We start from the raw sequence: 12,513 nt of genomic DNA on the forward strand, positions 1-12,513 counted from the left end.
GTACATTCCTTATCTATGGTAACCCTTAGGAACACTTAGGTGTATATAAAGAGATTGTATGGGCGGTCACTTCATGTTTCACTTAAGTGTGGCTTTGGGTAACTTGAGATAGAGGTCATGAAATGATGAAAAGGCTTACTTGTCAATTATATTCATGTATTGTACATTGGTACTAGTTGAGTATGTCTATTATGTGGGTATTGTCTTATATATGGATGATGACTTGAAATGTGTCTCTTATAATTGTGATATGAAGGTTTTATCAAAAATGGCATGAAAGCACATATTTCAAATAAATGTCCTTTTTAGCATGTTTTTGCATAGTCATCATACTTAGTACTTAATTGTGCTGATTCCATATTTTCTCTATTTTCTACAAGTGTAGGTTCCGGCAAGTGAGTGGGTTTTGTAGTAAACTTGGGATTTGAAGTTCTTCCTAGATTTTGTGGTATGTCCTCATATGTCGAGGGCAAGACTTTTCTATTCTAGTTTTACGATAAGATTCTTGTAATAGACTTAATAGACTTCTTTTGATTGTAAAGGGCCGTGTCCCTAGTATATTTTCACGTTTATGTCTAAGATGGCTAAGAGACTTGTATTCCGCTTGTGTACTTTTGAATGATGTTTTTAAAAGTGACCTTTGAGTCTTATGGGATTTTACTTAAAGAGTTTTTAATTCCGCACTATTTTTCATATCTAATGTGATGAATGCTAAGGGCTTGTATGAGACCTCCGAGAGGTCGAATACGCATGTTACGACTTGAGGGTGCTCTCGGGTCGTGACATTGGACATCATATTAGCTTTGGCCTCCCAAGAAGCACCCTCAACTAAGTGATTCATCCAAATAACTTTCACGGAAGAAACTTCTTCATTTGTCAACTTTCAAACTTGGCGGTCTAAGATCTCTATGAGAACCTCTTCATACGGAAGGATTCCCTTTAATCCTAAACATTCTAAATGAACAATAAAGGTCCGTCTCCAACATTTTTTCAACAGAGAGACATGGAATACTGGATTACAGATGCTAAATCATTACTTAACCTTAATTCATAAAACAATTTACACATACATCTCAAAATATGATATGGGCCCATATATCGAGGACTAAACTTCCATTTCTTTCAAAATATCAACGACTAATATTTGATAACGCTCACATTACTCTTAAAAAATAATCAAAAGAGTAAGTGGATGTAGTCGATAAAATGACCCAACAAAGAGTTGGGTTTGGATCCTACAAGGATTAATATGAAACTAATATCATTATAGCAAACAAGGCAAATGGGTGGATGATTCCACCAAATTTAATTTGTCACGACCCAGAGGTACCCCCTAGATGTAACATGCCGTATAGGACCCCGAGAGGGCCCATTCAAGTCACATAGCATTCATAATATAAGAAATATAACAATAAGAGTAAAATAATACTTCAAGTCCAATAGTTTTATTAAAGAAAAGTGGAAGTTTAAAACACTTGTCTAAATACCTATCTAATACAATAGAATGAAATTGGGCCTAGCCCATACATCATGTCCAAAATTGAAATAGAATAAGGGAGCTAGGAACAATGAAAATCAGTCCTCAAAGCATAAGGATTCACCAAAGCCCGGGAACCCTAGAAACCAATCACTAGCCACAAAACTAAGAAACCTGACTGTCGGAGCCTACATTTGAGGAAATATAGGCAGGAGTATGTGTTAGTACAAAATAATGTACCAAGTATGATATGCATAGAACATTTAAATCATGCTAAAAAGGACATTTCATGACATGCAATTGACCAATTTCAAACATGATATAAAAAGGGTTAGAAAACATAAGTCATAAAAACATGGTCAATGTAAGATAACATCATTTAGAACCTTTGAACTCATATGAGATACTTTTTAAAGTAACCTTAGTTCATTATTAATGTGGGAAGTAGACTTAACTGACATAGAGACCATGTGAGCTATAACATGATCCCCCGGTGTCTCCCACACCAAAAAGGGTTGTCCTACTTTCCAAGGTAAGGACCATGAACTTCTAGCTTAGGGGGATCCACTAACTAATGTTTATCTAGAAAATAATCCTACAGGGGCACATAGGTAACGGATAAGGAGATTGCTTCTAGAAACCCAACCTCTACTAACAGGAGAGCTTCAATCTCAATATCATCTCGGTCCTAAGCATAAATTCCATGGAATAGTCATTTTACTTGTTCTTATTATCCATGGAAGGGCACGTCATCTTGCCCATCCAAGCTAAGTCATCATCCATGGAAAGGTATAATACAATGACCAATCCAAGCTAGGTCATCATTAGGATAGCTCTTAATCTTTTATTCAATTAGATGAGAAGAACATTCAACCTTAGAACCCTTTATTATGGGAGAAAACCTTTCACATCATGTTTTCATGTTTATACGACAAAACCTTTCAAACACACAACAACAACATCATCAATTATACTTTACTCTCAAAGTATCCTAAAAACATTGGCGTTGAGTTCATAAGAACATGCATAATTCCTTAATTTACAAGGTTCAAAACCCACTATCAATCATCAACATTTATAAAATATGGGTTAGGTATGGATTTCATCATAAATTCATGTAATTCCATTAGACATGCTTAATTTCATAAAAATCTTCCTTCATAATCAAAATCCCACATCATATGCTCATAACTTGGAAAACATGGGGATTACATAGTTTCATGGGGAAATCATCATAAAATCATAGTATTTCATCAATTCATGCATAAGAGATTATAATTCAATCATTTAAATCAATAATCAAAAGAACCCATGAGAATTGAAGAAAACCCTAACTTAATTAGGGTTTTCTAACTTTGAAAATAGCGAAATTTTGGAACTCCATGAATGGAAGGAATCCATGAATGAAAACTATCATACCTTACTATCTAAGCCCTCAATCTCTTGAGGAATGGAGACTTGGCCTTAATCCTAGCTTAAGCCCCTTTCTTCTTATTGAACTTCTAGAGAGAAAAATATTTGAGAGTTCTTCTTTTTGGTGAGTTTGAAGAGAATGAAGTGAATGGGTGAGTTTTGGGGTTAGAATCACTTAATAGGTGTCTTAGTGAAGGGTAAAATGACATTGTATAGAGATAAAATAATTAGGAAAAGACCTAACCGCCCCTAAACTACCAACCAACCACCGACGTGCCAATGACGACGGAGCATGGTTAGGACGATGGGCCGTCATGCACGACTGTCGTTCGTGATCAGAAACAAAATTTTGGGCCCTTGAACCACGGGCCCCTAACAAGAGACCGTGGTCTGACCGATGGTTTGTTGGTTAGGCCATGGTTTCAGGGTTCCTGGAGGATCTTGGGTGCCCAGTCCACGGACCATACCCATGGTCCTTGGTCCCATCCACGGGCCGTGGTTGGCCTTCGTGGAGGCCACCTGAAATCCCTAAAACATGCCTTATTACCCTTTTTCGAATACAGTTGTTTACCAGAAGATAAATGAGAAAAATTAAAAACATCGTTTGTAGTAACAAGATTTAATAATGAAGGAAGTATGATTACATATAAAGTAAGGAATATAATAATACAAATATGGGATAAAATATTAACCATAGAAGAAATGTATAACTTTGAATTTACAACAAAAGATATGCTATTATGAATGCCATTTTTAAAAAAATTATACCCACATATAATAACAAAAACACACTAGTGGTTCACAAACCATGTAAACAAAAAATAGAAGAAAAAAGAGTGAACAATAAAAAATGGAAAACAACAGAATGGATAAAAGGAAGTGAAAAAATACACAAATGTTAGAAGTTATAAAAGAAGAAAACTAACAAATAGAATTAATTATATTCTCTATAGACAAAGTAAAAATATTTCAGGATAAACTAGAATTACTATATAGTGAAGACCCTTTACAAGGATGGGAGAAACATAAAACAAAAATAAAGATTGAGCTAATTGATAATAATAGCATAATAACACAGAAACCATTAAAGTATAATTTTAATGATTTAACATAATTTAAGATTCATATAAATGAATTACTAGAAAAAGGATATATACAGGAAACAAATAGTAAGCATACAAGTCCAGCATTTATAGTAAATAAACACAGTGAACAAAAAAGAGGAAAAAGTAGAATGGTTATTGATTATAGAAATTTAAATGCAAAAACTAAAACATATAATTACCCAATACCAAATAAAATATTAAAGATAAGACAATTACAAGGATATAATTATTTTAGTAAATTTGACTGTAAATCAGGATTTTACCACTTAAAGTTAGAAGAAAGAATCTAAAAAACTTACAACATTTACAGTACCACAAGGATTTTATGAATGGAATGTATTACCATTTGGATATTAAAATGCACCAGGTAGATATCAACACTTTATGGATAACTACTTTAAACAATTAGAAAATTGTATAGTATATATTGATGATATATTACTATATTCCAAAACACAAGATGAACATATAAGATTATTAGAAAATTTTATACATATTATAGAATACTCAGGCATAAGCCTAAGTAAAAAGAAAGCAGACATAATGAAAAAACAAATAGAGTTCCTAGGAATATAAATAGATAAAAATGGAATAATAATGCAAACGCATATAGTACAAATAATAATTAACTCAAATGAACAACTAGATACAAAAAAGAAATTACAATAATTTTTAGGACTAGTAAATCAAGTAAGAGAATACATACCAAAATTAGCAGAAAATTTAAGACCATTACAAGAAAAATTATATAAAGATATAGAATATCAGTTTGATAAAAAAGACCAAATACAAATACGAAAGGTAAAACTATTATGTAAGAACCTACCTAAACTGTATTTTCCAGATGAAAACAAAAAATTTACTTATATAGTAGAATCAGATTCCAGTTAAAAAAGTTATGGAGGAGTCTTAAAATATAGGTATGATGAAGATAAGATACAACATCATTGTAGATATTATTCAGGAGCATTTACTAGTACAAAAATAAAATGGAAAATAAACAGGAAAGAATTATATTCAGTGTATAAATGTTTATTATCATTCGAACCGTACATCGTATATAACAAATTTATTATAAGGACAAATAACACACAAGTAAAATGGTGGCTAACAAGAAAAATACAAGATTCAGTGACAACAAAAGAAATAAGAAGATTGGTATTAAACATATTAAATTTTACATTTACTATTGAAGTAATAAGAACTGATAAGAATGTTATTGCAGATAACTTATCAAGACAAAGCTACTCAAACTGAGAAAGAAAATACAATTGAAGAGATACTCAAAGCCATTACTACACTTTGTATTAAAGTGGACAGTATGGACAATGAGATACAAAAGCTAAAGACTAATGAAGATAATCTGAAGTCTAAAGCTAATACAAGTCAGCAGCATGACTGTAAAAATGCAGAGCTAAGTCGATTAGAAGACTTTAAAAATCCAGAGCAAGGTGACGTTGGGAAACACCTTAAAACCCATAATGTTTGTTTAAATACACCTGCAGGTTCAAGTAAACAATGAAATGCAAATTTAAATAAGTTATTTGAAAACCATTTACACAGAAAGCTAAAAATCCATTACCCATAGAACCACAAACTTCGACAAATGCAGATAGTCTACAACATCAGAAAAAGGTATACAACCATATTGCAAGGACGCACATTGAAAATATATACAAAATACAGACTTACCTAAACCTCAATCCCAAATCTACCAATACAAAAGAACCAAACCAAGACTATATAACCCAGAAATTACAAGGATAGAACTAGCTAATTGCAGCCAAAAACCAATGCTAACCTAGTTAAAACATGTTATAATTATGGATTAATAAGTACTGCATATACTTACGATGGAGAAGAACTAAGCGGTATACCAGAATTATACAAAGCATTTATTATATACAAAAGAGTAACCAAAGGGAATTTATTTTATGTGAAATTCTATACGGCAACAACAGAAATATTACATGAGGATATAAAACCTTCGATTCAAGTTGTAAAAATAGGCCTGACCAAAGATATGATAATACCAGAAGATATTAGTGAACAACCAGAAATACAGAGAATTGAGATACCTAGTTTTTATGCCAATAAAAGAATAATTGGTATATTAACTATAATTCAAGAATTAGCTAACAATTATTTAAATGGAAATGCTATATGGAGTTATTATTCCAGAGATCAATTAATGATTTATGTCAACTCAAGGGAACTAAGGAAATCAGATATGGATGAAGTCCAGAAATGGATCTTATCATTATTAAAACCAGAAGAATAACCTACAACAAGAGCATTAAAGGCAAGATTTATTCACCAGAACTATTAACCAGATATTGCAATCTAATTGGACACAAATACCCTGACCATATATGTTCAAAATGTAATGGAGAAGGCAATGTGATTCCAGATGTCCAGCTAGAATGATCAAATAAAGACTAAGAGATAAGAAGATAAAGATAAAAAAGAAAAGACCAAAGAAGAAAAGACAAAACAAGATAGAGACGGAAGACTGAGAGATAAGAAGAAAAAAAAAGGCAAAGAAGACATATTTGGCCGACAAAGCCAAAAGCAAATAGTATAAAGTGTACAGTACTATGTAAAAAAGTTGTAAAGTAGGTGCATTATTGTAAAAAAGTTAGGTGCATTATTAAGTAGATAGGATGTGCATTATTGTGCATTATTGTAAAGTAGCTATAGGATAGACTTTCCTTTCTATATAAAGGAATGTATATGTAACATAAGGTCAAGCCTTCATTACGAAGCAATCTCACTTGTAAAAATAGTCTTAATATATTTGCATTTTAGAAACCTAATGGAGCAACTAGATAATTCAGATATCATGGATAAGCAAGAGGTAAAGGTATGTTGTTCATTAAATATGCAGAACTAAATTCATATATTCTTGAATACCATAAATATGATTGAATAAGTTTATGTTAGTTATTATGTATTAGAATTATACGAAATCATGCTTTCTAGTTTTTTAGCAAACAGGAAAAGCAAGAAACCTTCTATAACTTTGCCATTCTAAAGTTGAAACCGGAAAGGCAAGAAAAGCCGTGATAGGGGAGTAAACACAGTTGAGGCACTGTTTAGGAAGAAAGCATCTGCTAAAGTACGATGCTAATAGTGACAGTAGAGCATGAAAAACAGATAACCTAGTTCATAATGATCTAATATAATCCTATTCAGTTATGAATATGATAGGAAGGAATAATTGATAAAAATTGCGAATAACAAGAACATGGATGCATTTATACATGATGAAATGATAAGAAGCTACAAAACATTAATTTTATACGTACTGAAAGATATACAAATTGTTGAATTAAGAGAAATAATATGGAAAAAGATATTTAATTATGAAATGAAATTAGAGAACCAAACATGGTATGAAATAGATTTACACGATCTATATTTAGATATTGAAAGAATAGAATTATATGATTTAGAAATAGAATATTCAGATTAAAAAATGAATTATAAATATTTACAATATTGGACAGAAGCTATAGAAGAGATAAAATTAATAGAACAATTAATGGAAAACAATTTATATATGTACCTACGAACCCAAGATGTATTATACCTAGAATATATCTCAAATAATGTTAAAGAAATATTCAGATTAAAAAACTATCAAAAGAACATTATAATAAGCATTATAACCAAAGGTAAAAATTCTAACTTAACATGAATTCTGCACCACCCTCTCCTAAATTTGTATCAGAGCTAAAGATAAAAAGAAAATTGCAAGTAGAAAATTAAGAAGAATAAGAAAGAAATTAAATAAATTGTACCCAGAATATAAACAACTTATTATTACTAAAACTAATAACAGTAAATTAGAACAATTTATAGATAAAATATCCAAAATAGAATATAAATATATTCAATATTTACAGATATAATGAATAACAAATACAAACAATAATTTATTGAAATAATTGTAGCAAAAATACAAGAATTAAGACATAGGCAAAATAGACTTAACAGTAACATATTTGTAGGAACTTGTATAAAAGCTATAATAGCACCAAGAAAAATCATTTTATACGTAGAGATACAAATAGAAAACTTAGAATATAAACTACAACACAATTTATAAATGAATAAAGAAGAATTTGCAATAGATGAAAAAATATATGAAAACTATGACGGATTAAAAATAAAGATAATATTTTCTAATCTAGGAAGAAGATATAAGAAAATATAAATTTAATGCTAGAAAAAGAAAAGTAAAATTAGAAGATAGTTTAACTGCCATGATAAGAATAACAAAAGAAAATAAAGAAATAGATAGAAAAATGGAAGTTGAAAAAATAAAACAAGAAGCAAAAAAGGAAGTACAACAATTAGAGGAAGTAAAAAAAATACTAAAATAATAGAACTAGAAAAAGAGTAGGCAGTATTAAAAGAAATGTATGAAATTAAACAGAAAGAAAAAGAACAAAAAACAAAATTAGCAAATGAGATAAATAAATTTAAGGAAAAATTGCAATTAGAAGAAGAACTAGAAGAAAACAACCAAGATAATCTACCTAAAATAAGAGTTGATGAAATAAACGACGATGATCTAGATGAACAACATTCAGAAACAAGTGAAACATATACAGAAATCTTAGAAAACACAAAAAATCTAGAAGTAAATATAGGAGATGTAGAAATGGATGAAAAACCCAGTACATCAGGAATAAAAAATCCAAAATATTATAATGCTAACTATAAACAATATGATAGAAATAAAACTATATGGGATAAAAGATTGAATAAAAAATGGACACGAAAACCAATAACGAAACAACATAATTTCTTAGACATGGACTGTGTAGAAGATATAAATAAAACAATCCAACTATGGATGGGCTACATATCAAAACAATTAATAGATAACAAAATAGGAATGACAGAAACACAAGGATATATAGAAAGAACACTTATAGAACGGTAAAATTATGGTTACAAAACTTAACAAACGAAAATTTAAATACCTTAAGAAGTAATAAAAATTTTGACGGAGGAATAGCAACAACAACTATGGAAATATTATATAAATATGAAATAACTATAAGAAATGAATTTAGTAGTATGACAACACAAGTAGAAGAACAAAATAAAGAAGAAATTATCAATAGAAATTTAATGTAAAAATTAGCAATATGTAATATGTGCTATATAGATGAATATACATGTGCATTTAGAGAATACAATTATAATGGAACATATAGTAAAGAAGAAAGTAAAGAAATAAGAAAATTATATTTTACAAAATTACCAGAACATTTTAATTCGAAAATAATAAAAAGTTGGAAGGAAGCAGAATTAACATATACCTTAGGAGCCAGAATGAAAATTCTTACAACGCTGGTTTATAGAACTATGCGAAAAACATAAAGAAGAAATAAAAATGGAAAAGATATTAGTAAAAAACTTAGCATGTTGCAAAAAAAAAATGGCACCCCAATTTGGATGTACAGATAGATATTATAAAAAGAAATATAATAAGAAATACAGATCAAAATATAAATATAAAAAACCAAGAAGAAGATACTATGTAAAAAATTATAAAACTAAAAGACCATATAGGCCAAAGAAAAAATTAACATAATGTACTTGTTATAGTTGTGGAAAATTACGACACATAACTAAAGATTGCAAATTACCTAGAAATCCAAAGAAAAAACAAATATCAGAAATACTAATAAATAATGAAAAATATATGCAAATGGAATATATAGATTATGAATTGGAAAGCGATGATAGTATTTATGAATTATCGGAAAACGAAATAAACGATAAAATAATAGAAAATAATTTAGTTTTAGAATCAGATAATGAATCGTATATAAATGATTGAGAAAGATATACAAATAATAACTAAAGAAGAGTATCAAGATGAAGAATCTTTAGAACAAAAAATAATATTTGATAATAATATATTTGAACAAATAAAAGGAAAAAAATTAGACCTAAGCATAGAAAAAATATTAGAAGTGCCAACAATAAAAAATTGGTTTAAAAGATAAAAAGCAGAATATGATGTGGTAAGTCAAAAGGAACATATTATAGATTGTAAATACGCCAAAGGTAAGGCTAAAATATCAATAATAAACAAAGAAATACAAGATATTAAAGCTAAAAATCCAATTAAATATGTACACTTACGAGGAACAGAAATACTAATAAAAACATGTTTCAGAGAAGGAATAGATACACCTATAGAAATATACTTAGCAGACGATAGAATTATACAACCTATAGAAAAAAAATATAATAAATACAGTAAAGGGTAACATAATATATCAGAAATTTAAATTTATAATAAGTGCTAACTACTCAGTAGCAATAAATGATAGAAACATAAATAAATCATTTGTATTATATTGGAAAATGTCAGGAATAGAACTAGCCTCAGGAAGTAAAATATTTACAGCAAGATGTAAAAATTTATATGTACTAATACCAAAACATAAAATAATGGCAAAAAATAAGATAAACAAAATAAAAATAGAAAATCATTTTGAAAAAAATAGTTACTTATAGATAATAATGACTATAGTTACACAGAGATTGATGTAGAAGAAGACTTAGAGATAGTAAAAGAAAGATTAAACGCATCAAGTACATCAAAAAGAATAAACTATGAAATACCTCAAACATCATCATCAAAAATAAGTACATCAAGAAAAATAGATTACCAAACTCCAAAACCAATAGGACAAATGACAGAAGAATTAAAACCATGTCATTACTATATAATGGGAGTAATGGCACAACGAAATACCTAATATTAATAAATACATCACAAGAGAATTAGTAACAGAAGATGAGATAATAACTTATGCACAATTATGTCTTGAACTACCAAAAGCATTAATAAATACTAAAGAGACAACAAAAAAGAAAATAATTATTGGAGGAATACTAATGGTAATAAAATTTAAAATTTATCAAGGAAATGAAAATATTACACTAGGAATAAAATGGTTAGAAAAAGTAAAACCATATAATTTAGAAGATAAACAATTAACAATAAATTATGAAAACAAGAAAGTAATAATAAAAAGAACTTTATTATAATATTATGATAACATGAAAATATATATACTTGGAAATATAATAATTGAAGGATATTACAACAGATATTATACACCAATGATAGATATAGGAGCAGAAGCTAATATATGTTATATGACCTATTTTTTCACAATTATAACAAGTACATTCTGTTAATTTTTCTTTGGCCTAGATGGTCTTTTAGTTTTATAATTTTTTACATAGTATCTTCTTCTTGGTTTTTCATATTTATATTTTGATATGTATTTCTTATTATATTTCTTTTTATAATATCTATCTGTACATCCAAATTGGGGTGCCGTTTTATTATTGCAACATGCTAAGTTTTTTACTAATATCTTTTCCATTTTTATTTCTTCTTTATGTTTTTCACATAGTTCTATAAATCAGCGTTGTAAGAATTTCATTCTGACTCCTAAGGTATCTGTTTTTCAGGGGTGCGAAATTCATCTATTTTTTATGCTTAATATATTATGTTTGGCTAAAGATTTTGTCGTAATATTCTTTTGATAATTGTTTTAATCTTGATATTTCTTTTATATTATTTATGATGTATTCTAGATATAACATATCTTGGGTTCTTAGGTACATATATAAATTATTCTCCATTAACTGTTCTACTAGTTTTATATCTTTCATAGCTTCTTTCCAATATTGTAAATATTCGTAGTTCATTTTTTAATCTGAATCTTGTATTTCTAAATCATATAATTCTATTCTTTCGAGGTCTAGATCATGTAGGTTTATTTCTTACCATTGTTGATTTAATATATCTTCTGATTCGTCATCATTAAATATTTTTTTCCATACGATTCTTCTTAATTCAATTATCTCTATACCTTTAAGTATATATAGGATTAAAGTTTCATAGCTTTTTATCATTTCATCATGCATATATGTATTCATATTCCTTGTTATGCAGGTTGTTTTCAATTATTCCTTCCTATCATATTCATAACTGATTAAGATCATATTAGATGATTATGAACTAGATGGACCATTCATCCTCGAATGAGATTCAAGCTAGTACGAAAAGAATAGGAGAGGAACTAACAACCCAATTAGCAATGAAACTTCATCTAAATGCATATAACCAAGGAGGAACTATAGACTCCAAGCTAGGACGTTATCAAAAAATCATAAGAGGGGTGAAACTAAATCTAACAACCTATCATGCATGCAATACACATATCCAAGGAGGAAACATAAACTTCAAGCTAACATCTAAGGAGGAAACATCAACTGCAAGCTAAAACATACTCAAATACATATATCCAAGGAGGAAACATCAACTCCAAGCTAAAGACATGCTCGCAACATCATATCAAGTAGTCGACATGCAATTGATATTCATGTGCACATAAACACGTAGGAGTCAATCAAATAAACTCATTTTCTCCAAACTTGTACTTTTCATAAATCATGCATACTAAGGAA

This window comes from Solanum stenotomum, chromosome 3 (assembly GCF_019186545.1).
Source record: "Solanum stenotomum isolate F172 chromosome 3, ASM1918654v1, whole genome shotgun sequence".
Classification (NCBI taxonomy): domain Eukaryota; kingdom Viridiplantae; phylum Streptophyta; class Magnoliopsida; order Solanales; family Solanaceae; genus Solanum; species Solanum stenotomum.